The 25,060-nt window shown below is 39.7% G+C and overlaps 1 pseudogene; it reads right to left on the reverse strand.

The window, feature by feature from the left end:
* Positions 1-2,372: 2,372 nt before the first annotated feature.
* Positions 2,373-2,492, reverse strand: LOC129883847 (5S ribosomal RNA; annotated as a pseudogene).
* Positions 2,493-25,060: the final 22,568 nt, after the last annotated feature.

Genomic DNA, 25,060 nt, shown 5'->3' on the forward strand with positions numbered 1-25,060 from the left:
AGTCATCATAATATACATATATATACCTTCACGTGATCGAGGAACACCTTAGATAATTAATTCACGAAGAAATATTGGAGAGCTTACCTTGAATTCTTGGCTGCCGTAGGTACTCTCTTTTTCTCTCTAAAATTTTTCCAAGTTTTTCCTTGGTTAATGTTTAAGAACAGCTGAAAATGAGTCTTAGTTACTAACATATACACATATACACCTCCTTAGGAGGTGACACATGTCATCCCCATAGGGTGACACGTGTCTATCCCCTATTGGGCCACATATCTATGTCATGCCTCCTAGCTGCTACGTGTCCTTGGTGAGGCCCACCTCCCAAGCAGGTGGGTCACCTACTTGACCCCAAGCAGGTGGGTCACCTTCTTCCACATTTCACTTCCCTATGCTGCCACATGGTGCCTCATCTTGATGCGATGTGTCATTCTCTCCTCTTCCTGGTGGGTTCGTAATCTCGTCTTATTTTAAGAACCTATGTACTCCTTGCTACGTAAGCTCGACTTGCATTCAAGTAGCTTAACTTTATAAGACTTTTTAGTTGGTACCTTCCGTAAGTAGGTCGAGTCCTACGACTCATTACTTGGCCTCCAACTCCTTCTGACTTCTCATGACCCTATTTCCAACCTTCCCTACTATGGGGTATTACATTCTCCCTTCCTTAGAGTTTTTTGATAGTGTCATAAATTATCCAGCTCACATGATAACTTCTAAGAAGCTTAAGAGACATTCCGAGCTCAAGAGCATGGGGTGTAATAGCCTGCGAGGTATTAAGGATGAGAATGATGAGGAAGGATAAAGGGGTTAAGTACGCTTGCTCCACCGGGTGAAATTAGTCCAAAGTGAGGATCATGAATAAAGGTTAAGAAATATTACCCTCCGGGATTGACCATAAGAAGAATATAGTGTGAATATAATGAGGATCATCATGGAAGTATGTAGGGCCTAGTAACGAAGTAACTAAAGAACGTGACTGTGAGTAAGATTACGAGTTAGCATCGAGCACACGATAAGGATGAAAGGACATGAAGCAGAAAGGGGTAATGTGTATATGTACCTCTACCGTGGAAAATAGTAAGACCCCTCAAGGATGAGGGAGGTAGCTCTGCAAGACCATTAATGCATTGCGAGTCCATTAAGAGGAATAATTGGTATTCACTGGGATGAAGATAGTGTTATAGGAAAGCTAGAAACACGTGTCATCAGAGTATAAGTTCCCCCGAATGGAGAATCGGACACGATTATAAGCACTAGTGATGTACTAATTGGTATGAAGGAAATACATCTTCAACTAAGCTACTACATTAGTTATATGACTCGAGTACCAGTACTTGGACTACATTGTGTACTATTTATCGAGAATTCTAAGCACCCCATGGTTGTATTAAGGTTTTTTACAGGGGCAACCTAAGTATAGATGAGTTAACAGAAGGTGTAGACATGGTGCAGTATGTCAAATGTGTTGGAACAGAATCATATGCGTATGAACAGTTGAAAATAAACAGAGAATGACATGGGTACGCCCTAAAGAGGAAAGTGAATGAGAGAAATACATATGTGAGATAAAATCAACAGACACTATCACATGTTAATAGGAACGCTTAAATTTCAAGTGAGATCCCATACTGGCACAAGTTAGCAGGAGCTCGAGGCCAAAAATAAACAAATAGGAGCTACGGTATCTGAGATCGTGCGAAGAATCATTGTATAACCCTAAGGGATGGGTGCCTACCACAAGGGGTGAATATGATAAGAGAGTAGGACTGAGCAAACTAAGGACCATGTAAAGGATAGTAAGGCCGTGTTTGGGTAAAGATTAAGTATGGAAACAATGTCATTGGCCGCTGATATGGTGACATACAAGTAGCAAGGAGAAAGAATAGAAAATCTCTTATGGTAGGAAATCAGGAGACCAAGGAGTACGTAAAGGAAGAAAAGAAAGGAGTAGGACAAAATAGCATTAGCGCGAGCAAGTTCTAGTGTGAAGTCGATATGTAAAGCAAGATAGGACGGGAAACGAAAAGATTATGTCTATCTTATACAAGTTGTATCAGAATGGTTATGCAACCTATGGATATGTATATGTTGAGTATAGGGTCAAGTGAGAAGTACACGAGAAAAGGAGTTAGGATGTTTTAGATATGTTACAGAGAGATGTCAAGATGGATTAGACCAAACTACCGAGATGGGGTGAGTACTGAGGGAAAAATAGGACCTAGCCGTGGTTGAACCAACAACCTATCCCGACATCGAGTGTAAGACAAGAGCGGAGAGGGCAAGGCAAATCATGAAGACTAGAGAGAAGACACTAAGGTAAATCTTAGGCTAGGTTGAGTGCCTTCGCACATTATTGCAAGGATTGTAATAGAACATGACACGAGGACTTCCTAGGGGGGTTACCCATCCTAGTACTACTCTCACCCAAGCACTTTTAACTTCGAAATTCTGGTGTAATACAGTGCGTTAGTGCTGCTATGATCACATGAGATGGAAATATCCAAACAAACGACGAAGAAATGACATGAAATTGTGTACCTAGAGTGTTATAAGTTACGTTAAGGAAATTATAAAAGGGCTTAAGCAAAGCAAGAAGGATTAGGTGATTACTAACAGATGGCGCACTTGTATGCCACAGTTTTTCAACATAATACCAGTTAATGATAGACAAACCACAGAATGGCTATATAGGTCATTGTGTGAGAGGACTTTAGCATAACTTGGTAGCCAACTCTGATGGGCAAAAATCAAAACCCAAAAAGGCTAGGGTACCAGTTGATATTATCTAAAGAAGGCAAGAAGTAATATATGAGGTCAAAAATTCCACAACACAACCTTGGCTACAAGACTCACTTTGCACTCCTGGATAGATAATTTATATGGAATGTTATCCGCAGATTAATAAGATCAGCCCATGTTTCTCCAATCAAAGACTACCTGCTCAGCTGAGAAGGTGTGAAATTATAGGTCAAGAGGGTGGTAGGACCTTATAGAGTTCCCATAGCTATTGTCCTAGATGAAGGAGCCCAAGTTACAGTTAACTACCGAAGATCAGTTGACGAAGAGATTGGGAAGATAGATAGGTCTTTGTACACCATTTTACCCTCAAACTGATGGACAGACTAAGCTTACTAGCTAAATGTTAGATGAAATATTGTGGGCCTATACGGATGACTCTGAAGGTAGCTCGTACTATTGTCTACCACCTGTCAAAAGTATTTACGATATTAACTATCATTCTAGAATCTAGATGGCCCCATGTGAGACTTGGTAAGGCGGATAGTGTAGGTCGCCAATTGATTGGTTTGATGATAGTAAAACACGACTAATATACCCAGATGTGGTTCAATAAGCGGTATAGAAGGTAAAGCTTATTTGAGAGAGATTATTAGCAGCTCTGAGTTGACAGAAGTCATACACGGATAATCGACGTCGATCTCTAGACTTTCAAGTTATAATTAAGCACTCTCAAAAGTTTCATCCACAGAGAAAGTAATGAGAGCCATTAAGAAAGAGGACATTAGTTCAGGATACATTGGCTCTTATCAGACCCTCCACTGAATAGGCAAGGTTGCCTGCGAGTTGCACTTACCGAAGGATCTAGAAGCAGTACATCTAGTCTTCTAAGTATCGATGCTTTGCAATTATGTTGGTGATCCATCTCGAGTATATTCCATAGAGGATATCCAGGTCACAAAGGAGTTATCGTACAAAAAGCAATCAGTCGCCATCCTGGATCGGCAGAGTAGGGGGTGGTGAATTAAGGACATAGCTTCTGTCAAGGTGTTATGGTGAAATGAGAGTCGCGAAGAAATGACCTGGAGAGATGAAAGGGAAATGAAGCACAAGTATCCATACCTATTCTCTATGTCTACAGGTAATCCCAACCTTTGGAACTCTGATATTGATTGCTCGGTGAAAGTATGTGTTATTGCGATAGAACATAAAAACTCTCTATATAGTTGGTAGAAGATCTTGGGGAGGTTTTTGGTTCACATTCGAGGATGAATATTCTAAAGGGGGGAAGGATGTTACACCCCATACTTTTGTACCTTGGAACGCATTCTTAGGTCTCTTGAAAGCCTCTTAAGTTTCATGGAAGGATCGTAAGCCTCTTAAGTTTCTTAAGGTTTCCTAAAGTTTCTTAAAGCTTCTAAAAGCTTCTTAAGACTTCTTAAGAACTCTTAAGCTTCTTAAGAGCTACCATGTGAGCTGGATAATCTATAATGCTATCAAACAACTCTAAGGAAAGGAGAATGTGATACCCCATAGTAGAGAAGATTGGAAATAGAGTTATAAGAATCCAGAAGAAGTTGGAGACCGAATGATGAGTCGTAGGACACCACTTATTTACGTAAGATACCAACTTGGAAATATTTCATACTTAATCTACTGGAGTACATACCAAGCTTACGTAGAAAGTATTACATAGGTTCATAAAGTAAGACAAGAACGAACCCACGAGGGGGGAAAAAGAGTGCTACGTGGTAGCATGAGAGAGTTCCATGTGGCAGCATGAGAGAGTTCCATGTGGAAGTATGAGAGAGTGCCTCATAGAAGTAGCTGGAGCAAGGGTGGTGGACCCTCTCCCCCACATGCCATGTGGCAGCCTGTGATTGGAGGAAAGGGGTGTGTTGGCCCAATGAGGGCTTAACACATGTCACCACTTAGGGCTTGACATGTGTCGCCACTTAGGGGTTGACACGTTGCACCCCCTTAGGTGGACTACATATATATGTCTTATGACTTATTAAATTTCCACACTTATCTTGAAAATTCAAGAACAAGAAAGAAGAGAAGAGAAGAAACTAGAGAGGGAGAGAGCCACCGTTTTGGAAGGAAAAAAAGGTGAGTTCTTCGATTTCGATCCGTGAATTAAATATCTAGGGTGTACCACTATATTATGAAGGTTTTATTAATGAAATTTTATGGTTTGTAGAAGCCCAAAATGTCAGCAAACAGTCACAAAATTTTAGGCGCGCTAAAAGAACTTCCGAGGCAAGTTTCGATGAGTTTGATGAGTTTCGAGCAAGGTAAGGGCTTCCCTTTCAAATTGGAGTTTATGATGTTGTTATGAGGTATATTACATGTCTTGAATAAGGTTTTAAGTTGAAAAATTGCATAAGGATGCTTGACGTTAGAAACAAACTAAATTAAAGTGGTTATAGCTAAATCAAAATTCGAGTAGTGGGTTGTCATTGTGGTGCTGCGGGTGCATCTGGTTGGGTTGTGTGTTTTATGAATTTAAAGTGTTTTAAAAAGGGTGTATACGCATATTTTTTAATCCACACGGCCCTCCGTTTGGTATGGTTAAAGATTTTGTGAAATAAAGATTAAAAACTTTATTTTCGTATCGTAGTTTTGAGCTAGTTGTTTGGAGTTGTATTTGTAATGTTGAGGTGGTTTACTTGTATATATGCTGCTGGTTGTTGTTTTTGGTATGGTTGTTGACATTGTGTACTAGTTGGAACCTCGGGGATGTTGAAGTTACTGGGGAAATGCTGCCCGATTTTCGATAGCATCGGAACTAGTAACAAACTAGTCGAGGGTAATGGATAAGGAAATGACTCCTAGTAGTATTTGGTTGTAGAGTGGGATATTGGAAAGTGAAAGGCTATTAATCTTAGTATTAATTTCATGTCAAATAGGTTAAGGAGGTATCAAGGCAAGCCGGATTTCAATTAATCCCGAAAAAGGTATGTGAAGCTTTCTCTTTGCATGTCTTAGCCTTAAGTGATTGATATACCAAATGTGGGGATAATTCCATTCATATATCCCCAAGTATGACTCATAAGTCTTATTCACTTCTCGATGGTAGAATTCCTATACTAGTTGAGTTATTGTCTTTCAAGGCTTCTATATGATAGAGAGTAGTAAGTATACAAAGTTATCTCCTTTCTCCTGGCATGTTTTGGCATATGTACGTAGAGCTACCCTTCTTTCCTCTTGATATGTACTTGACATAAGTATGGTGCTATGATGGTAAGGTAATGAAATAATAAGGTTATGATACCGATCCCATGACGGGTCGGGTACAATATATGTAATAATGACTCCTTGAGGAAAAGTAGAGACTACATAAAGCTTATTCTTTCTCTTCCTTTGGCATGTCCTAATTGTAAGTAAAATGTGATACAAGCTCTGGGGTAACTCAACTTTTAAGTCCTAAATGTAATCCGTATCTCTTATTCACTTCTTAATGTCAAACTATTGTAGTAAGTTTAACTACTTTCCTTGAACTCCATAGGTTGAGAAGTACTGGATGCATAAGCTTCTAGTCCTAAGGACTATGTGACGACGGGTATCCCGGATTCTATGAACTGTTAGTATTACTTTAGTACATGTCTAGGGTCCCCAATATCCTTAGTGATATAGGCGTCAATGGCATTTAGAAGGCACTCGAGATGGCTACACTACTATTCTGGTCCTCGGATGATAGCTTAATCTTCTTACATTGTCGAGTCTCTGATAATGATTTAGATTGTAAATGGTTACTCACTTCTTGATTCGTGTATACTGTAATACATCTTTCACTGAGTCCCGGGTGGGCTATAATATAATTATTATTATATGATATGTGGATTGTACCAAACGTTCCTCGGCATTACTACATGATACGTGCATCGGGTCATCATTCCTCGACATTATTATATGATGTATGGATCGGGCCATACGTTCCTCAGCATGTACTTACTATATATATGACTCGAGTTATATGTTCCACAGCGCTAATAATTTATATATGCATATGATGATAGAATGATGTAGATGGTACACCCAGTCCCCAAAATGGGTTAGGCACAGCACGTGAGGGTAATGACTTTCTTTTATACGATGCGAGTATGGTAAATGATTAAATGTTATATTTTCCTCTGCATCCCAATGCCAACTGTAATTTCCTTATGATGTCTATGCTTTACATACTCAATACAAATGTTGTACTAATGCCCCCTTTCTCAGGGGGGCTTCGTTCATGCCCGCAAGTACAGATACACATTTTGAGGATCTGTTAACATAAGAGTTCCACTCAGCAGTTCAGAAGTGCTCCATTGTGTTGGAGCCTAGTTTTGGTATTAACCCTCGATGTATATATTTATTTGTTCACGGGTACGATGGGGGACCTATCTCTCCATATATCACTGTTAATATTCTTAGAGGTCTGTAGACATATGTAGGTGGGTTATTTACGAGTTTGATTCAGTTGTGCCTATATTGCATATTATAAGTATTATATGCATGTATGTACAATGGTGCCTATGATAAGCCTTACCGGCTTATATGTTATCCTACCTGTTGATGTGCTATAACTTAAATAGGGGACAGATTTACTTACAGATAGCAGGGATATACGCGAGTGCCCAGTTCGGGCACCCATCACGGCATACAGGGTTGGGTCGTGACAAAAGTGGTATTAGAGTGGTTCTTCCTTGGAATGTCTATAGACCATGTCTAGTAGAGTTTTGTTTATCGGTGTGTTGCATTCCACATCTATAAACAAGAGGCTACAGGCATTTAGGATGTCATCTTTCCTTCATATCTAAGATTGTGCGATAAAGCCTAGCCATAGGACATGAAATTCCTTTTTTTAACCTTTGGTTTCAGCTGAAGAACGACATCAACAAAAGAAAATGACGGATGATAATGGAAGCTACCTAGCATACAAGTAAGTAATGGTGTGAAGGAGGCATGCTGGATAAGGTAAGAAGATTGAAATATGATTGAAATGTAAAGTCAAAGATTGAAGGGAAAAGTAGACAGGAAAGTGTAACGGGTGCAGTTCGAGTTGGACATACAAGGTAAGTCTATTATTTTATACAGTTGTTGATATTGGGTGCCCTATATGGCAGTGATATGAATATGTATATGTTGGCCCTGTGAGGCATTGTTGGTATTTCCTGAGAGCAGGTTTGGTATAGTAAGGTATATAGAGTAAACTCTACCGAATTTTTTTAAAAAAATAAAACAAGAATGAGATATAAGGTTGTAGTATATCTTGAGAGATTGTATCCATGGTAACGATAAGATCTGACTATACTAGGAGTACAACTGACTTTGGGAAATAAATAAATTATGGTATGGATGGTAATTAGAAGGTTGATACTGATATGGTGAGAAGAATGGTGATGGATATGAACGTCTTAAGACTGCCTGCGAGGTATTAAGGATGAGAATGACGAGGAAGGATAAGGGGGTTAAGTATGCTTGCTCCACTAGATGGAATTAGTCCAGAGTGAGGATCGTGAATAAAGGTTAAGAAATATTACCCTCCGGGATTGACCATGAGCAGAATATATTGTGAATATAAGGAGGATCATCATGGAAGTACGTAGGGCCTAGTAACGAAGTAACTAACGAATGTGACTGTGAGTAAGATTAGGAGTCAGCATCAAGTACATGATAAGGATGAAAGCACATGAAGAAGAAAGGGGTGTTGTGTATATGTACCTCCACCATAGAAAATAGTAAGACCCCTCAAGGATGAGGGAGGTAGCTCTGCAAGACCATTGATGCATTGCGAGTCCATTAAGAGAAATAAGTGGTATTTACTGGGATGAAGATAGTGTTATAGCAAAGCTAGAAACACGTGTCATCAGAGTATAAGTGCTCCCGAATAGAGAATCGGACACAATTATAAGCACTAGTGATGTACTGAATGGGATGAAGGAAATGCAGCTTCGACTAAGCTACTATATTAGTTATATGACTTGAGTACCAGTACTTGGACTAGATTATGTACTATTTATCGAGAATTCTAAGCAACCCATGGTTGTATTAAGGTTTCTTACAGGGGCAACCTAAAGTATAGATGAGTTAACAGGAGGTGTAGACATGGTGCAGTATGTTAAATATGTTGGAACAGAATCATATGCGTATGAACAGTTGAAAATAAATAGAGAATGCCATGGATACGCTCTAAAGGGGGAAAGTGGATCAGAGAAATACACGCGTGAGATGAAATCAACTGACACTATCACATGTTGACAGGAATGCTTAAATTTCAAGCGAGATCCTATACTGGCACAAGTTAGCAAGAGCTTGAGGCCAATAATAAAAAGATAGGAGTTGCGGTATCTGAGATCGTACAAAGAATCATTGGTAGAACCCTAAGGGATGGGTGCCTACCACAAGGGGTGAATATGATAAGAGAGTAGGACTGAGCAAACTAAGCACCATGTAAAGTGTAGTAGGGTCGTGTTTGGGTAAAGATTAAGATATGGCAACAACATCATTGGTCACTGATATGGTGACATAAGAGTAGCAAGGAGAAAGAATAGAAAATCTCTTACAGTAGGAAATGAGGAGACCAAGTAGTATGTAAAGGAAGAAAAGAAAGAAGTAGGAAAAAATAGCATTGGTGCGAGCAAGTTCTAGTGTGAAGTCGATATGTAAAGCAATATGGGCCGAGAAACGAAAAGATTATGTCTATCTTATACAGGTTGTATCAAAATAGTTATGCAACCTATGGATATATATATGTTGAGTATAAGGTCAAGTGAAAAGTACATAAGAAAAGGAGCTAGGATGTTTTGGATACGTTACAGAGAGATGTCAAGATGGGTTAGACCAAACTACCTAGATGGGGTGAGTACTAAGGGAAAAATAGGACCTAGCCGTGGTTGAATGAATGATTTATCCCAACATCGAGTGTAAGACAGGGACGGAGAGGGCAAGGCGAATCATGAAGACTAGCGAGAAGATACTAAGGTAAATCTTGGGCTAGGTTGAGTGCCTTTGCAGAGGATATCCAAGTCACAGAGGAGTTATCCTACGAGAAGAAACCGATTGCCATCCTAGATCAGTGGAGAAGGGGGTGGTGAATTAAGAATGTATCTTCCATCAAGGTGTTATGGAAAAATGAGAGTCGCGAAGAAATGACCTCGGGAGAAGAAAGGGAAATGAAGCACAAGTATCCGTACGTATTCTCTACGTCTACAGGTAATGCTAACCTTTGGAACTTTTATATTGATTACTCGGTGAAAGTATGTGTTATTGCGATGGAATAGAGAAACTCTCTGTATAGTTGGTATAAGATCTTGAGGAGGGTTTTGGTTCACATTCAAGGACGAATGTTCTAAAGGGGGAAAGGATGTTACACCCTATACTTTTGTACCTTGGAATGTGTTCTTAGGTCTCTTGAAAGCCTCTTAAGTTTCATGGAAGGATCGTAAGCCTCTTAAGTTTCTTAAGGTTTCCTAAAGTTTCTTAAAGCTTCTAAAAGCTTCTTAAGACTTCTTAAGAACTCTTAAGCTTCTTAAGAGTTTCCATGTGAGCCGGATAATATTTAACTCTATCAAACAACTCTAAGGAAAGGAGAATGTGATACCCCATAGTAGAGAAGATTGGAAATAGAGTTATAAGAATCCGGAAGAAGTTGGATACCAAATTATGAGTCGTAGGACATGACTTATTTATGTAAGATACCAACTTAGAAATCTTGCATACTTAATCTACTCGAGTACATACCAAGCTTACGTAGAAAGGATTACATAGGTTCATAAAATAAGACGAGATTACGAACCCACGAGGGGGAAAAGAGAATGCCACATGGCAGCATGAGAGAGTGCCATATGGAAGCATGAGAGAGTTCCGTATGGAAGCAGCTAGAGCAAGGATGGTGGACCCCCCCCCCCCCCACACACACACACATGCCATGTGGCAGCCTATGATTGGAGAAAAGGGGTGTGTTAGCCCAATGAGGGCTTGACACGTGTCACCACTTAGGGCTTGACATGTGTCACCACTTAGGGGTTGATACGTTGCACCCCCTTAGGTGGAATACATATATATATCTTATGACTTATTAAATTTCCACACTTATCTAGAAAATTCAAGAACAAGAAAGAAGAGAAGAGAAGAAACTAGAGAGGGAGAGCCACCATTTTGGAAGGAAAAAAAGGTGAGTTCTTAGATTTCGATCCGTGAATTAAATATCTAGGGTGTACCACAATGTTATGAAGGTGTTATTAAAGAAATATTACGGTTTGGAGAAGCCCAAAACGTCAACAAACAGCCACGAAATTTTAGGCGCGCTGAAAGAACTTCCGAGGCAAGTTTCGATGAGTTTGACGAGTTTCGAGCAAGGTAAGGGCTTCCCTTTCAAATTGGAGTTTATGATGTTGTTATGAGGTATATTACATGTCTTGAATAAGGTTTTAAGTTGAAAAATTGCATAAGGATGTTTGACGTTAGAAACAAACTAAATTAAAGTGGTTATAGCTAAATCGAAGCCGAGTAGTGGGTTGTCATTGTGGTGCTGTGGGTGCAGCTGGTTGGGTTGCGTGTTTTAGGGATTTAAAGTGTTTTAAAAAGGGTGTGGAATATTCTGGTTTAATCCACACGACCTCCATTTGGTATGGTTAAAGATTTTGTGAAATAAAGATTAAAAACTTTATTTTCGTATCGTAGTTTTAAGCTAGTTGTTTGGAGTTGTATTGTGTAATGTTGAGGTGCTTTACTTGTATATATGATTCTGTTTGTTGTTGTTGGTATGGTTTTTGACACTGTGGCCGAGTTGAAACCTCCGGGATGTTGAAGTTACAGGGGAAATGCTGCCCGATTTTCGGTAGCATCGGAACTAGTAACAAACTAGTCGAGGGTAATGGATAAAGAAATGACTCCTATTGTATTTGGTTGTTGAGTGGGATATTGGAAAGTGAAAGGCTATTAATCTTAGTATTAATTTCATGTCAAATAGGTTAAGGAGGTATCAAGGCAAGCTGGATTTTAATTAATCCCGAAAAAGGTATGTGAAGCTTTCTCTTGGCATGTCTTAGCCTTAAGTGATTGATATACCAAATGTGGGGATAATTCCATTCATATAACCCGAAGTATGACTCATAAGTCTTATGCACTTCTCGATGGTAGAATTCCTATACTAGTTGAGTTATTATCTCTCAAGGTTTCTATATGATGGAGAGTAGTAAGTATGCGAAGCTATCTCCTTTCTCCTGGCATGTTTTGGCATAAGTACGTAGAGCTACCCTTCTTTCCTCTTGATATGTCTTTGACATAAGTGTGGTTCTATGATGGTAAGGTAATTCAATATTAAGTTTATGATACCGATCCCATAATGGGTCGGGTACAATATATGTAATAATGACTCCTTGAGGAAAAGTAGAGACTACGTAAAGCTTATTCTTTCTCTTCCTTTGGCATGTCCTAATTGTAAGTAAAATGTGATACAACCTATGGGGTAACTCCACTTTTAAGTCCTAAATGTAATCCGTATCTCTTATTCACTTCTTAATGTCAAACTCTTGTACTAAGTTGAACTACTTTCCTTGAACTCCATAGGTTGAGAAGTACTAGATGCATAAGCTTCTAGTCCTAAGGACTATGTGACGATGGGTATCCCGGATTCTATGAACTGTTAGTATTACTTTAGTACATGTCTAGGGTCCCCAAGATCCTAAGTTATATAGGCCTCAATGGCATTTAGAAGGCACTCGAGATGGCTACACTACTATTCTGGGCCTCGGATGATAGCTTAATCTTCTTACATTGTCGAGTCTCTGATAATGATTTAGATTGTATATGGTTACTCACTACTTGATTCGTGTATACTGTAATATATCTTTCATTGAGTCTCGGGCTGGCTATAATATAATTATTATTATATGATATGTGAATTGGACCAAATGTTCCTCAACATTACTACATGATACGTGCATTAGACCAAACGTTCCTCAGCATTACTATATGATATGTAGATCAGGCCGTCGTTCCTCAACATTATTATACGATGTGTGGATCGGACTGTACGTTCCTCAGCATATACTTATTATATACATGGATCGGGTTGTACGTTCCATAGTGATAATAATATATATGTGCATATGATGAAAGAATGATGTAGATGGTACATTGAGTCCCCAAAATGGGCTGGGTACAGTACATGAGGGTAATATGTATGACTTTCTTTTATACGATGCAAGTACGGTAAATGGTTAAATATTATACTTGTCCCCTGCATCCCTACGCCAATTGTAATTTCCTTAAGATGTCTATGCTTTACATACTCAGTACATATATCGTACTGACCCCCCCCCCCCCTCTTTTCAGGGGGCTGCGTTCATGCCCATAGGTACAGATACACATTTTAGGGATCCGTCAACGTAGGAGTTCCACTCAGCAGTTCAGAAGTGCTCCATTGTACCGGATCCTAGTTTTGGTATTAACCCTCAATGTATATATTTATTTGTTCATGGGTACGGTGAGGGCCCTATCCTGCCATATGTCACAATTAATATTCTTAGAGGTCTGTAGACATATGTAGGTGGGTTGTTTATGAGTTTCATTCAGTTGTGCCTATATGGCATATTATAAGTTGTATATGCATGTATGTATAGTGGTGCCTATGATAAGCCTCATTGGCTTATATGTTATCCTGCCTGTTGATGTGCTATAACTTAAACAAGGGACAGATTTACTTACATATAGCAGGGATATACGTGAGTTCCCAGTTCGGGCACCCATCATGGCCTATGGGGTTGGGACATGAAATTGGAACTCTTCTTGATGGTATCTTCTGAAAATCGCAAAGAACAATTGTTAGGGGGAAAAGGCCTAGAGTATACTCTATCGTACGACATGGATAATGAAAGAAGGAAAACTTTCCTAAACGCCTCATAGTCCTCTATTCATAATTGTGGCCACTGCACAACCATGAACAAGACCCTATTCAACGCGGTATGCTTGACTAGGAGAACCATTCAAAACTACAAACTCTGATACCAAGTTAGTCATGACCCAAGCCTAGGGCCTAGACATGACACGGCGAATGAGGAACTCAAAAGTACCTCAAATAAACCTCTTATCATTCATTTAACCTTTCATAGGTAATGATCAAACAAAAACAAGCGAAAACTAAAATAATAAATCTTCAACTTACATATATCCAACAATACCTCTAACTTTTAGATTTAACGGGGCTAAGACAAGTCCCTAGCTCAGCCTCAATTATAATAAAAAGAAATGTCATAGTAAGTATCTAAACATCTCAACATATAATTGTTACACCCCGCACTCTCGAGCTCGGAACATCTTCTTAATTTCCTTAGACACTATCATGCGAGCCGGACAAGCTACGACACTATCAAAACAACTCTAAGGAAAGAAGATTGTGATACCTCGTGAGAAGAAAGGTTGGAAATAGAGTCATAAGAACCCGAAAGGAATTAAAGGCCAAGTAATGAGTCGTAGGACTCGATTTACCTACGTAAGCCACTAAGTTAAGAGTCTTATACACTTAAGTTTCTTAAGGATATATCAAGCTTACGTAGTGCGGATTACATAGGTTCTTAAAGTGAGACGAGATTACGAACCCACGAGGAAGAAGAAAAAATTATGTGGGATAGCCAATGGGAGGGTGACACATGGCAGAACCTAAGCAAGCAGGTGACCCACCTGCTTGGGGTCAAGTAGGTGACCCACCTGCTTGGGGGAGGTCGGCCCCACTGCCACGTGGCAGCCCCTCCTTGAAAGCATGGATCTGTGGCCCAGTAGGGGTTGGACACGTGTCACCCTATGGGGATGACACGTGTAACCTCCTAAGACAGCATATACATGTATGTATTATGACTATTAACTTTTTCATTATCCAAAAGAATCAGCCAAGATCTTAGAGAAACTCTTAGAGAGGAAAAGGAGACATACGGCAACTAAGGAAGAAAACGGGTAAGTCCTCCAATTTTTTCCCATGAATTAATTATCTACGGTGTTCCTCAACCACATGTAGATTTACATATGTACCTTACGATGTCTACGGAACCATAAATTCAACTTTATGCTTGGAACAAACAAGAGAAAATTTAAAGGAACAATTCTAGGAACAAGAGGAGGGAGCTACGGGTTTGGCCTTTGGAGGTGAGTCTCCGACTTTCGTTCCGTGAATTAATTATTTATGGTACCCCATGGTTATATAAAAATGCGTAATAGCTTAAAATCATAATTTGGGGCAGCGAAGAAGTGTCAAAAACAGTCCTCTCCGTTTCAGCACGGCAAAAGATTTTCGAAGCAAGTTTTAGCTAGTTTTGGCCAATTTCGGGAAAGGTAAGTTCTTCCCCTATAATTTGAAGTTTATGATGTTATATTAGGGTGTATTAAACACCTTAGGGTATTCTGGAAGTTGGGGAAAAGGTTTGAAAAGTTGGGCGTTCGGAATAAACTAAATTGGAATCGCTAGAAGTGAATTGTCGTCGAAATGAGGCGTTGTTCTTGTGAGTTGCTGCTGCAGGGGTGTGATGTGTTGTTTCAGGGACTAAATATGTTATAATTTGGGTTATTTTTCTGCTGGTTGAATCCACATGACCCCTCGTGGCGTATAATTAAAGGCGTTACAAAATAAAGGCTAGACGCCCTATAGTGATATCGTATTTTTGAATAAGTCATTTGGAGTTTATGTTGTATATTGTTGGTGTGAATTGCTGCAGGTTGTTGTTGTTGGTTGGCTGTAGGTATTATGGACATAATTGGAAATTTGTATAGGGAACATTATAGGGGAGGTGCTGCCCAATTTTCATCGACGTCTTAGCGAATAACAAAACTAGTCGGGGAAAACGACTAAGGAAATAGATTCCATTAATACTAAGGTGTAACCTAGGGTGATGGAAAGTAAAAGGGGTTGATATTCATACTACTTTCATTTTGAATAGGTTCAAAGGATGGCGAGGCAAGCAGGATAAGGAACAATTCAGACAAGGTATGTGAAGCTTTCTTTTGGCGCATTTTTGGAATAAGTATGTAGAGCTATTCTTCTTTTCTTTTGGCATGTCTTAGATGTAAGCTATAAATGATATGTATATGATATTTGGGATTCAATCCATTCGTAAAGCTCTGAGTATGAGTCGAGACTCTTGTTTACTTCTTGATATTAGAACTCCTGCAATAACTGAGTCATTGCCTTTAAGTCTTCTATGTGATGAAAACTAGTACATGTAAAGCCTATCTCTTCTTTCCTTTGGAATGGCTTAATTTTAAGTGAAATGATATATGATATAGATTTGGAGAAAAATTCCAATTATGAGCTCTGAGTATAATTCGTGACTTGTAGTCACTTTTGACCATTAAAAGCCTGAAAGTAGTCAACTATTATTCTCGAGCCTGCTATATAGTGAATAGTAAGTGGAGATACAAGATCTTTTTCTTGAAGACTCTTAAACGATCAATGTCTCTGATTGCATAACTGTGTCTCTAATTGCATAACTATGTCTCTGATTGCATAACTGTGTCTCTGATTGCATAAACTATGTTTCTGATTGCATAAGCTATGTAGCATTGTCTTGATGCATGTCTATGATTCCTGATGCCCCACTTGATGTAACCCCTAATGACATCTAAAGGGCACTTCAGATGAGTACCTTCCTGGTCTTCAGGTGACGGTTCACTTGAGTGTTTCATTGAGTCTCAGAGGGTGACTTAGTTGCATATAGTTTCTCATTACTCTACTCATGCATGTTGTAACCCTTCTTTCTTCGCGTCCCACGATGGGCTGGATATTATGTCGGGCGCAGCTTTACTACTTCTTTCACCGAGTCCCGAGCCGCATGTGTATAGTTCCACGCTCGAGGAGATATATGTTATATGTTATGACGATACGATTATTCACCGAGTCCCGGGCCGACTGTAATATGAAAGTATATGTGGAGAAATAAGGAAGAAACACTGAGTCCCTCTTTAGAGGGCCGGGTATGGTATGTATATTATGATGGTACGCTATAGACGTACACCACTCCATTCACCAAGTCCCTCACTAAAGGGCTGGATACTTTATGTAGGCATGCATATGAGATTTGAGTGATACATTATGACCCCGAGCCCCGTAGTGAACCGAGTGTAATATGATAACATACATGATAAGATTATATCGTGTACGATGATATGATACCGTATATGATGATATGATACCGTATACGATGATATTATGAAATGAAATACATGATGATACGATGATATATGAATATGAAGAAGTGATTATGACACCGAGTTCACTAGAGAGCCGAGCACAGTATATGATGATGTATAGGATTATGTGTCCTAAAGTGCAGGTACAGTAATTTGTTAATTGTTATACTTGTCCCCTGCATCCCTATTTCAGTTATGGCCTCAGTTACGATGTATTATGCTTTACATACTCAGTACATATATCGTACTGACCCCCCTTTTCTCGTGGGAGCTGCGTTTCATGTCTGCAGGTACAAATGTTCATTCTGGAGATCCGTCAGCTTAGGAGTTCCTCTCAGCTATGTCGGAAGTGTTTCACTGTTCTGGAGCCTAATTTTTGATACTGGTCACTTAATGTATATATATTTGTACATTCAGGGGTATGGCAGGGACCCTGTCCAGCCATATGTTGTTGTTACTATTCCTAGAGGTCTGTAGACATATGGATGTGGGTTGTTTATAAGTTTGTTTCGACGGTACCTATACTGCATGTTGTAAATGTTTTTATGTTATGGCAGCCTCATTGGCGCGTTCCCTTTCATGATACGATACGAATGAAAGAGGTTGTACATGAAAAAGTTTTAAACTATTGAAGTTTTTGTATATAGTATCACATCACACACGGCTCAACTTAAGTGTAGCTGGTAAATACGCATAAGAGGGTCCAGGTCGGACCCTAGTCATGGCCTATGGGGTTGGGTCATGACAGAAGTGGTATAAGAGCAGTTCGTCCTCGGAATATCTACAAACCGTGTCTAGTAGAGTCTTGTTTATCAGTGTGTTGTGCACTACATCTATAGACAGGAGGCTACAGGACATTTAGGATGTTACTTTCTTTCATATCTAAGATCGTGCGATAGAGCCGAGCTATAGGAAATGAAATTCCTCATACTAACCTGCGAATTTAGCAGGAAGAAAACGCCGATAGAAGAAAGTAACAGACAATATTGGATGTTACGAAGCACACAGGTAAGCAAAGTCACAAAGGACCTATGTCAGGTAAGGTGTTGTAATACAATTGATATATAAAGTTGGAAAATGAAAGGAAAATTATACAGGAAAATGCAACAGGCACAATTCGAAAGGACATACGAGGTAAGTCCATTTTCATACTGCTAATTATGGGTGCCCTGTGTGGCTGCGATCTGAAATGATATGAATATATATCTGTGTGCCCTGTGAGGCATTGTTGGTATTTTCTGTGTGCAGGTGTTGAGATAGTAAGAAATGTAGAGGAAACTCTACTCAAATTTTCTTAGAAATAAAAAGAGAATGAGATGCATGGTTGTAGTATGTCTTGAAAGGTTGTTCTCGCGATAATGATGAGATTTGACTAAACGAGTATGGCTGACCTCGAGAAATAAGTTAATTGTTGAATTAATAGCAATAGAAATTAGGAGGTCGATACTGGAATAGAAGAACGAAGTTAGAAAGGACCTATAAGCCAAAGAAGATGACTCACAGAGGACTGATAGATCGGGATAAAACGATATAGTAAGGCATCGCCTGAATTGATACATAGGGATAAACTATGACAAGTTATGGTTGAAGGAAGTAAAAGTATGACTAAGACAAGAGTACGGGGGATAAAGAATTATGACGGATATGAAGTGTTAAGAAGACAGCTACGACTTGAAAGTATAGTATGATGAAAAAGTAATAAGATAAGGCCCCTACTACAACGAAGTTAATATGGTTTTAAGCAGGATTAGAAGAGAGCCTGAAGCACATGACAAAGATGAAAGATTAGAAGGTATAACGAGGTTAATATACGTGACTCCACTTTGATGATTAGTGAGATCCTGTAAGAAGAGGGTATGTCGATTTGCAGAACAACTGCTGCATTACGAGGTTATTAGAAGAATAAGTTGTATTCACGGAAATAAAGTTAGTATAATGACGAAGCTTGAAACTGAGTCATTAAAGTATAAGTACACTCGAGTGGGGAATTGGCACCAATTATGAGCCCTTTCTAATTATTGATTGGGATTAATGGAATGTGGCTTTGAATGCACTGCTACATTACGGATACTACTCGAGTATCAATCGTTAGATGAGATTTGATACGATATATTCCAAATACTAAAGCACCCTATGGTTGTGCTAGGGTTTCCTATAAAGGCAACCTAACATATGGAAGATTTAACAGAACATGTAGATATGGTGCAGCACGTTAAATATGTTGGAGTGGAATCCTTCGCGTGTGAATAGCTGAAAATAAACAGAGGATGACATGGGTACATCCTAAAAGGGGGGAAAGTGGACAAGAGAAGTACAAGCATAAGAGAAAATCAACTGATGCTATCGTATGTAAATGGGAACGCTTAAACTTCAAACGAGACCCCATAAGGGATGGACGCGATCATACCCGCACTAATGCATCGGATTTCGTCAAAACTCCGAAGTTAAGCGTGCTTGGGTAAGAGTAGCACTGGGATGGGTGACCCCCTAGGAAGTGAAAAAAGGAACGAAATAAGTATGACAAAAGGAGATTATAAAAGCGTGTTAGTACAATGACACATATAGAATAGAGTAAGCCAAGAGCAGAAAAGATTATGACTGAAATACAACGCACCTCATGAAAATGGCACAAGAATAGTTATGCAGCTTACGAACATTGGCATAGTAAGAGCGAGGTCAAATGATTACTCGATAAAAAGAACTTAGTAATAGCAATGTGATTGCCATATTTAGAATCTATTAAAGAAAAGTGTAAGATGATTCGAGGCAGAACTATTAAGATATAATTGGTATTAAGGACAAAAGCCATAGCAGAGCCCTGACCTCGACCGAAGGAGGTAAGCTGCTAGTATAGCGACACTAAAGCATTTTATGAATGGCTCTACGTACCTACACAGGTTTGTGTAAGAATTACAGTATAACGTGTGGTAATAAAACTGGAAGGAAGATCTGAGTAAAGGAGCAAGATAGCATACATAAGGTGTTACAAGTTGAATTAAGACGAGTTGTATAATGGCTTAAACGAAGAGGAGCATCAAAGGTTTGATAGCCTGTTATGGGGGATGGGAATCCCAACTCGGAGATGGAAGGCGATTAATGTAGGTTATAGTGCAGGCTGACCTCGCACTCTACGGAAGTATAAAATCATATGGGTTATGGTAGATAAGCGGACAAAATTAACCCATTTTCTTCCAATTAGGAAGGTACATTTAGTTAAGGGTTATACGAGATGACATAGCAAGGAAACAATAAGATTTCACGGGGTTCCCACATCTATTATCTCGGACGGGGAAGTTCAACGTACGGCTAATCGCTGGAGATCATTCCAGTAAGGATTGGGAACACAGGTGAATCTTAGTACGATATTTTGCCCTTCGATTAATGGATAAGCCCAGAAGGGATCCAGTAAATTATTGATGAAGTAAAGCTTAATCCAGGACAATCTATATATTAGAAGCCTAGAGTCGGCAAGAAGGGATACATTGATCCTTCTCAAGGCATTTGTAGAATAGATAAAGCTGCCTATGAGTGGGACCTACCGTCCGATTTGAAATAATACATTCAGTTTTCACAGATCAATGCCCTGCAAGAATGTGAACGACGCTCCCAGAATATTTCCCGTGGAGGAGGTGCACATAATAGGGAGTTATCCTACGAGGGGCAACCCATTTCCATCTGGGATCAGCAGATTAAACGGGTTGCAAACTAAGGACATAGCTTCCGTTAAGGTACAATGGCGGAATAAGAATCGTGAAGACATAAACTGGGAGGTTGAAGAGGACATGAAACACAGGTGTCCGTACCTATTCCCGATGTCTACAGATAACCCCCAGTCCTGGAACTCGTATATTAATTACTTGGATGAGAATGTATGTCATTCTATGTCACGACCCAACCCCATAGGCTGCGACTGGGGTCCAACTTAGACCCCCTTATGCATATCTATCAGCTACCCTTAAGTTGAACCGTGTGTGATGTGATACTATATACAACCCCAGTGGGTCAAAAACTTTTTTTCCAGGAATCTGTAGCCTCATTCACCTGTATCATAACAGGAAAGGGCACGCAAGCTGACGAGGCTTCCATACTATGAAAACATTTGCAATATGTCGTATAAGCACAACTGAAACACACTTACAAATAGCGGAGCCCTGACCTCGACCGAAGGAGGTAAGCCGCTAGTATAGCGATACTAAAGCATTTTATGAATGGCTCTATGTACCTACACACGTTTGTGTAAGAATTACAGTATAACATATGGTAATAAAACTGGAAGGAAGATCTGAGTAAAGGAGCAAGATAGCATACCTAAGGTGTTACAAGTTGAATTAAGACGAGTTGTTTAATGGCTTAAACAAAGAGGAGCATCAGAGGTTTGATAGCCTGTTATGGGGGATGGGAATCCCAACTCGGAGATGGAAGGCGATTAATGTAGGTTATAGTGCAGGCTGACCTCGCACTCTACGGAAGTATAAAATCATATGGGTTATGGTAGATAAGCGGACAAAATTAACCCATTTTCTTCCAATTAGGAAGGTACATTTAGTTAAGGGTTATACGAGATGACATAGCAAGGAAACAATAAGATTTCACGGGGTTCCCACATCTATTATCTCGGACGGGGAAGTTCAACGTACGGCTAATCGCTGGAGATCATTCCAGTAAGGATTGGGAACACAGGTGAATCTTAGTATGACATTTTGCCCTTTAATTAATGGATAGGCCCAGAAGGGATGCAGTAAATTATTGATGAAGTAAAGCTTAATCCGGGACAGGCTATCGATTAGAAGCCTAGAGTCGGGAAGAAGGGGATATATTGATCCTTCTCAAGGCATTTGTAGAATAGATAAAGCTGCCTATGAGTGGAACCTACCGTCCGATTTGAAACAATACATTCAGTTTTCACAGATCAATGCCCCGCAATAATATGAACGATGCTCCCAGAATATTTCCCGTGGAGGAGGTCCACATAACAGGGAGTTATCCTACGAGGGGCAACCCATTTCCATCTGGGATCAGCAGATTAAACGGGTTGCAAACTAAGGACATAGCTTCCGTCAAGGTATTGTGGCGGAATAAGAATCGTGAAGACATAAACTGGGAGGTTGAAGAGGACATGAAACACAGGTGTCCGTACCTATTCCCGATGTCTACAAATAACCCCCAGTCCTGGAACTCGTATATTAATTACTTGGATGAAAATATATGTCATTCCATGTCACGACCCAACCCCATAGGCCGCGACCGGGGTCTGACTTGGACCTCCTTATGCGTATCTATCAGCTACCCTTAAGTTGAACCGTGTGTGATGTGATACTATATACAACCCCAGTGGGTCAAAAACTTTTTTTCCAGGAACCTGTAGCCTCATTAACCTGTATCATAACAGGAAAGGGCATGCGAGCCGACGAGGCTTCCATACCATGAAAACATTTGCAATACGTCGTATGAGCACAACTAAAACACACTTACAAATAACCTACATACACATATCTATAGACCTCTAAGAGTAATAACTGCATCATATGGCGGAATAAGGCCCCCGACGTACCCTGAATGAATAAATAAGTATATTAAATGACCAGTATCAAAAATTAGGCTCCAGAACAGTGAAGCACTTCCGATATAGCTGAGAGGAACTCCTAAGCTGACGGATCTCCAAAATGAACATTTGTTCCTGCAGGCATGAAACGCAGCCCCCCAGGGAACGGGGGGTCAGTACGATATATGTACTGAGTATATAAAGCATAACGCATTGTAACTGAGAGAACAACTGAAATGGGGATGCAGGAAACAAGTATAACAGTCAATAAGGCACTATACCTGCATCTTATAACATAAGGGCATGTACACCATCTTCACATACCGTATCCGGCTTGCTGGGGGACTCGGTGTTACCATGTCATCGCATACGGCGTCGTGTCATATGTTACGATTACATTATTATGTTTTCATATGCATGCCTATCTATCATTACATATCATACCGTACCCGGCCCAGTATGGGTCTCGGTATTATAATCATATCATCATATACCGTACCCGGCCCTTTAGGGGACTCGGTATTATAATCATATCATCATATACCGTACTCGGCCCTTTAGGGGACTCAGTGTTATAATCATATCATTATATACCGTACCTAGCCCTTTAGGGGACTCGGTGTTATAATCATATCATCACATACCGTACCCGGCCCATTAGGGGACTCGGTGTTATCATCATATCATCATATACCGTACCCGGCCCTTTAGGGGACTCGGTGTTATAATCATATCATCACATACCGTACTCGGCCAATTAGGGGACTCGGTGTTATCATCATATCATCATATATAGGTAGATCATTATCTGAGACTCACTAGGGTAATCATACTGAACTATCATTCGGGGATCAGGATAATAATCATCTCAGGTGCCCTTTGAGTGCCACAAGGGCTATATTAAGAGAAGTCTCAGGAATTATAGACATATTTTAAGGTAATGCCAACCGGCTTAAGGAAATCATAAACATCTGTCATCACATAGTCCTTAGGAATAGGAGCTCTAAGTCCCACTATTAATCGACATATAGACGGTTCAGGGAAGGTAGCTCAACTACGATGAGAATTTTCCTACCAAGGAGTGAATATGAGACATATAGCGTATTTGGAGCTTAGGAATGGACTTACTCTAGAGCTCGTATCATGTATCATTTTCTTTAAGACATGTCAAAAGAAAGAAAGGGTAGGCCTCACCTGTTTGTCCTTTCCTATCCCAAAGGAGTTTGAGAGACAATAATTCACCTATCTTAGGCGTCCTAGTATTCAGCAGTGGATAAGAATCAGGAGGTATGCTCGGACCTTATGAATGGGACTATCCCCACTTGCATACGCAGATATACATGTTGCACTTCTATAAAGGATATTCCAAAAGCAAGGAATTAGCTTTACGTACCCTCTACCTTCCATTATCTAGGAGACCGTGAGAGATACTAACTCAATTAGCATAGGAGCTTTTACCACCAAAAGTAGGAAGGGGTCGTGAATCATATTTAGAACTTCGTGAGTAGATTCGTCCCCACATGTTATATACACATCATATTTAGGACTAAGAAACTCTAAGAGAAGGGAAGGATAGCCTTACATACTCATCACTTCCTAACGTATGGACGGCTTGAGAAGCCCTAGTTCAATTATTGTAAGAGTGCTTTCATCAAGAAGTAAATGAGGACCGTGAATTACGCTTGGAATTTATGAGTAGATTTACCCTCAATCTCATATCGTTCATTACTTAGCTTGAAGACATGCAAAAAGAAGAAACAAGATAGGTTGTACATACTTATGCCAAAAACATGCCAAAAGAAAGCTTCACATACCTTGTCTGAATTATTCCTTATCTTGTTTGCCTTGCCGTCCTTTGAACCTATCCAACATAAAAGTAATATGAATATCAACCCTTCTTAACTTTCCAGCATCTTAGGTTATACTTTAGTATTAATGGAATCTATTTCCTTAGTCGTTTCCTCGACTAGTTCTTTAGTTTGTTAAGGCGTTAATGAAAATTGGGCAGCAACACCCCTATAATGTGCCCTATACAAATTTATGATTAGGTCCCTAAGACCTACAGCCAACCAACAACAACAACCTGCAGCAATACACCTTAACAATACACAACATAAACTCCAAAATGACTTATTCAAAAATACGATATCACAATAGGGCGTCTAGCCTTTATTTTGTAATGCCTTTAACTATACGAAATTAGGGGTCGTGTGGATGAAACCTACAGAATCCATACCCCTTTTAGAATTCATTTAGTCCCTGCAACAATACATTACACCCCTGAAGCAACAACTCACAAGAACGACACTTTATTTCGACGACAATTCACTTCTAGCGACTCCAATTTAGTTTATTCTGAATGCCAAACTTTTAAAACCTTTTACCCAACTTCCATCAGCCCCTAAGGTGTTTAATACACCCTAATTTAACATCATAAACTTCAAATTAGAGGGGAAGAACTTATCTTTCCCGAAATTGGCTAGAACTTGCCGAAATCGCGCCTCGGAACTTTTTTTAGCGCGCTGTAACGTCGTGGCAGCTTGTTGTCCTTTTTTGCTGCAAAAAACTCTAGTTTTATACTACTAATACTTCCATATCATCTTGGTATATGCT

Source organism: Solanum dulcamara, chromosome 3 (genome assembly GCF_947179165.1).
Source record: "Solanum dulcamara chromosome 3, daSolDulc1.2, whole genome shotgun sequence".
Taxonomy (NCBI): Eukaryota; Viridiplantae; Streptophyta; class Magnoliopsida; order Solanales; family Solanaceae; genus Solanum; species Solanum dulcamara.